Source organism: Tamandua tetradactyla, chromosome X (genome assembly GCF_023851605.1).
Source record: "Tamandua tetradactyla isolate mTamTet1 chromosome X, mTamTet1.pri, whole genome shotgun sequence".
Taxonomy (NCBI): domain Eukaryota; kingdom Metazoa; phylum Chordata; class Mammalia; order Pilosa; family Myrmecophagidae; genus Tamandua; species Tamandua tetradactyla.
In genome coordinates, this window is record NC_135353.1 from 56,013,266 (window position 1) to 56,018,967 (window position 5,702).

General features: G+C 35.3%; 1 pseudogene; it reads right to left on the bottom strand.

Moving 5' to 3' along the window:
* Positions 1 to 4,172: 4,172 nt before the first annotated feature.
* LOC143671648 (uncharacterized) lies at positions 4,173 to 5,344 on the bottom strand (annotated as a pseudogene).
* Positions 5,345 to 5,702: the final 358 nt, after the last annotated feature.

Here is a 5,702-nt window from a genome sequence, read left to right on the forward strand (position 1 = left end):
TGATTTCAGTTGGAACCCAACAGGGTTACATTAGGAGTAAGAATGAACTTGAAATTGACCCTCTCTCACAGTCCAAATTTAAATCAGTTAAATTGCTGATGGGAATATAGCAAACTTCCCTTAGTTTAACTGCTTGCTAGAAGCAAACATGAATTGCTGCTGGAGAATAACAATATCCAGAGCCTCAAGTAATCTTTGTAAGTTTTCTTTTGCAGTTTTATTGAGGTTTGTTCACATAGTACACAATCCATCCAAAGTATACAATTACTGGCTCACAGTATCATCACATAGTTGTAAATTCACCATTGCAGTTAATAACAGAACATTTTCATTACTCTAAAAACAAAACAAAACAAAACCCCCCATACCTCTTATTGTTGACCCCTAGCATTGGTGTGGTACATTTGTTACTATTGATGAAAGAATATTAAAAGATTACTGTTAACTACAGTTCAAAGTTTGCACTAGATGCATTTTCCCATTTACCTCTTCATTATTAACTCCTTGTAATAGTGAAGTACATTTGTTCTAGTTCATGAAAGAATATTTTTGTATTTCTATTATTAATCAGTTATCTTCCACCACACAGTTCACTCTGTTAAACAGCCCCATGTTTTATCTCCAGCTCTCCTTCTAGTGACATACATGACTCTAAACTAACCCTTTCAACTACAATCACACATAATTCAGTGCAAACTCACTGTAATATGGCACTATCACCTCTAAATTTAATTCAACATAAATTGAATTTCTGTAAAATTAAATTATGTACAATCCAACAGAAAAATTCAGGATACATTTACCATCTACTCCCTATGTTTTACCCTCATTCTATCTCCTGGTATATATATATTCTCAATTTTATCTCTATGAGTTTACTCATTATAATTAGCTCATATTAGTGAGATGACACAATATTTGCCCTTTGCGTCTGACTTATTTTACTCAATATAATGTTCTAAAAATTCATCCATGCCTGCTGCAGGACTTCATTCCTTCTTGCTGCTGAATAATATTCAATTGCATGCATATAGCAATCTTGTTTTTCATTCATTGGTTGATGGACATGAGTTATTTCCATCTTTTGACAATTATGAATGTTGCTATGAGCATCAGTGGGCAAATGTCTGTTGATGTCCCAGCCATTAGTTCTGTTGGATATACATCTAGTAACAGGATTGTTGGATCATATGGTAGTTCTATACTTAGCTTCCCGAAGAACTGTCAAACTATCTTCCACAGTGACTGTACCGTTTTTTGTGTTCCTATTTCTCAACATCTTCTCCAACACTGATAGTTTACTGTTTGTTTAATAATGTCCATTCTAATAGGTGTGAAATGATATATCATTGGGGTCTGATTTGCATTTCACTAATTGCTAGAGATGCTGACCATCTTTTTATGTGCTTTTTAACCATTTGTATTTCCTCTTTGAAAAAATGTCTATTCATGTCTCTGTCCATGTTTAAATTGGGCTGTTTGTCATTTTATCATTGACTTGTAGGATTTCATTTCATATTGTGGAGTTCAAACTCTTATCAGAAACACTTGTTTTCCAAATATTTTCTCCCATTGAGTCAGCTGACTTCTCACCTTCTTGAAAAAGGTATTTGATGCACAGAAATATTCCATTTTGAAGAGATCCCATTGTCTATTTTTTCTTTTATTGCTTGTGTTTTGGATATAATGTCTAAGATCTTGAAGATGTTTCCCTACATTTTCTTCTGGACATTTTATGGTATGGGCCCTTATATTTATGTCTTTGATACATTCTGAGTTAATTTTTTGTATATGGTATGAAATAGGAGCCCTCTTATTCTTCTGGACATGGTTATCCAATTCTCCAGTCACCATTTTTTGAAGGGACTATTCTGTACCTGGTGAGTGGACTTGGCAAACTTGTCAAAAATCAATTCACCAAATAAAAGTCAATCGACCATAGTTTTGAGGATCTATTTCTGAACTCTCAATTCAATTCCATTGATCAATATACTATCTTTATGCCACCACCATCCCTTTATGACCCCTATAACTTTGTAATGTGCTTTGAAGTCAGGAAGCATAATTTCTCCAACTTCATTTTTTTCAAAGTGTTTCTGGCTATTCTAGATCCCTGTCTGTTCAAATAACTTTGATAATTAGCTTTTCCATTTTTGCAAAGTAGTCTGTTGGAATTTTGATTGGTATTGCTTTGAATCTGTAGACAAATTTGGGTAGAATTAACATCTTAACAACATTTAGCCACCAAATCCTTGAACTTATTTAGGTCTTTGATTTGTTTAAACAATATTTTTTAGATTTCTGAATATATGTATCTTACATTCCTGATCAATTTTACTCCTAGATTAATTTTATTATTTCGGTTGTTATTGTTAATGAGTATTTTTCATCTTGATTTCCTCTTCAGATAGCTCATTGCTAGTGTGTAGAAACAGTACTGAGTTTTCATGTTGATATTCTATCCTTCAAGTTTGCTGAGCTCATTTATTTGCTCTAGTAGCTTTGTAGTAGTTTTCTTGGGACTTCCTAAATACAGGATCATGCCATCTGCAAATAGTGAAAGTTTTACACCTCCTTTTCAATTTAGATGTCTTTTATTTCTCTTTCTTGACTAATTCTTCTAGCTAGAGACTGTAGCCCAGTGTTGAATAACAAAAGTGACAGTGGGCATCCTTGGTTTTTTCTCCATTACAGTCAAATCTCTCTAATGAACATAAAGGCAAAATTCCTCAGCAAAATACTTGCAAATGAAATCCAACAGCACATTTAAAGAATTATATACCACAACCAAGTGAGTTTTATTCCAGGTATGCAAAAGTGGTTCAACACAAGCAAATCAGTTAATGCAAAACACTGGATTAACAAATCAAAAGGGAAAACAACATGATCATCTTGATTAACACAGAAAAGGCACTTGAAAAAAATCCAACATAGTTTCTTGAAAGAAATACTTTGAAAGATAGGAATTGAAGGAAACTTCCTCAACATGATAAGGGGCATAAATGTAAAACCCATTACTAACACCATACTGAATGGTGACAGACTGAATGAAAGCTTTACATTGAAAATAGAGAAAAAACCAAGGATGCCCGCTGTCACTTTTGTTATTCAACACTGGGCTACAGTCTCTAGCTAGAGGAATTTCTGTGTTAATCAAGTTGATCATGTTGTTTTTCCTTTTGATTTGTTAACCCAGTGTTTTGCATTAATTGATTTGACCTATTCTTACCTGCATTAGCAATAACCCCAGAATGAATTAGGTATCAAAACAAATGTTTCCACACTGAATCCATTAAAAGTAGTCCCTATCATATTAGTTGACTACATATGAGAACAGTTCTTTTCATATGTTTTATATGTTCATGGATTTTCACCCACAATTACATCTCCATTCCCATAATTAGACCCCTTGTTGGAGAACAATCCTCTGCAAAGTGAGTGTTTTAGGACCCGATAAGGTAGAAACTTATAAAAAAGTTTTCTCAGACTCAAGATATTTGTCTATAGGGTTTTTCACTCATGTGAGTTACCTGGTGTACCACAAGAGATAATCATTGACAGAAGCTTTATATATTCAGATACTTACAAGGTCTTTCCTCTGACTGGATTTTATTGTGTATGTGCAATAGCAGGTAAACTCTCCATCTGAAGCTTTGATGCTTTTGCCACACACAAGACACATATAGAATTTTGAAAATCAGAGTCCTATTTGATACTTTAAGCATTTCTTAGTGTGGATTTTCTGAAGTACAATGAAATGTGCACACAGCCTGAACCGTTGCTGACAATGACAAATTTTACATGGTTGTTTTCTTGTGTGAATTCTCTTGGAACAAGGAGAGTTGAGTATTGCTGGAAAGCTCTCATACTCACAATATTTGTAAGGTATCCCCCTGTGGAAAAACTCTTGTGTGTGATCAGATTTGAGGTTGAACAAAAAGCTTTCCAAAATTCAGGGAGTTTGTAGGGTATCTCACTAGAGTAACTGGTGAGGTGTTCTCTTACAGCAGCTCTCTGGGCAAAGAGTTTTATTCACACTTCCTACAATGCAGATTTCCTTGTCTCCATGGAAATCTTAACTGTGGGAAAAGGCTGAGATTTTCCAAGGGTTTCACTTCATAAGTTCTCTAGCATGTAAATACATGTTTATGGCATCATAACTTCTCACCTGATCAGGAAATTTGTGAGGATTCTGATGCGAGGAGAGAACTGAGATCAAAACCTTTTAAACTCACATTACAGATATATGTTTTTTCACCAATGTGAACTGTCTCATGTTGAAGAAGGCCTGAGGTCAGGTGGAAGTTTTTATCACACAATGTATTTATAATCTAGCTCCTCTGTTTGAGTTCTATTTCCTGCTGGGTAACAAAGTCCATGCCTAGGAGGTAACCATTCTCACATGCTGATCAAACCACTGACGTGATTTTTCTTCCATATGAATTCTCTGATGTGCAATAAGGTCTGAGCTACAGTTGAAACTTTTCTCATATTCAAGGCATTTAAAATTGTGAGTGTGAGTTACTTAGTTCCTGATTAGGTTGGCACTTTGAGTAAAACCTCTCATATATTCCAAGCATTTATATGGCTGCTCACACATGTGGACTTTCTGGTGCATGATATGGTCTGATTTTTGGCCTACTCATTTCTTACAGGCACCATATTTATAGGGCTTCTCCCTAGTATGAACTCTTATATACAGTGAAGGCTGAATGGTGTTGATAACTCTTCTCACACTTATTACATTTGTTGGAACTTTCAACAGTATTAATTCTCTGATGGCTAAAGAGATCTGATTTCCTACTGAAAGCTTTTTCACATTCCAGACACTTAAATGGTTTCTCATTTCTGTGAGCTTTTTGGTGGCTTATGAAGTAGGTACTTCAACTGAAGCATTTCTCATATTCACTACATAGATAATTTTCTCACCTGTACGGCTTCTGTGGTGGACATGCAGATTAGATCACTGACCAAAATTCTTGCCACAAATGTCAGACATATACAATTTTTACCTGCATGTGTTCTCTGGTGTCCTGAAAGGGCTAATGGTGCCAAAAGCTCTTTTCACACTTGTTGCAGTTTTAAGGTTTTTCATGGGTGGATCCTCTTGTGTCAAATAAGATCAGAGCTTTGGATGAAGGTTTCCTCGCACATATCACATCTACAAGGTTTCTACTCCGTGTGGATTGTCTTACATGAAACAAGAGCTGTTTTTGCAGAAACTTTACTTACATTCATGGCACTGGTGTATTTGATCATGTATTTGAGTGATCTTATGCACATGAATCAAAGACATGTTTTTTTTCTGAGTTCTCTGATTGCATCTCTCTTCTGAAGTGTACATGTACTCTGGTTCTCTCCTAGGGAGTTTTCCATTGGTCTTCTTACCCATCATTGCTTACTAGTCATTTTACTGATATGAACTTGGAATACACATTTTGTTGCAGACCTTCCAGTCAGAAGCAGTTAACCACTACAACTCTCAAGCATCATATGCATTAATTCCTTACTTAGTATTCCAAATCGTAAAAAAAAAAAAAAAGAAAAAAAGATGTAAGACTGTCTTCCTTTTGGCTCCAAAAGATCTCTAGTCCAAAACCATTCACACGCAATTTCTCCCTCTCTGCAGCAGTTGCTGGTGCCATCACTTGGCTGTTCCTCTGGCTAGAGATGACACTTCTGGTACTCTCTGGATACTCAGA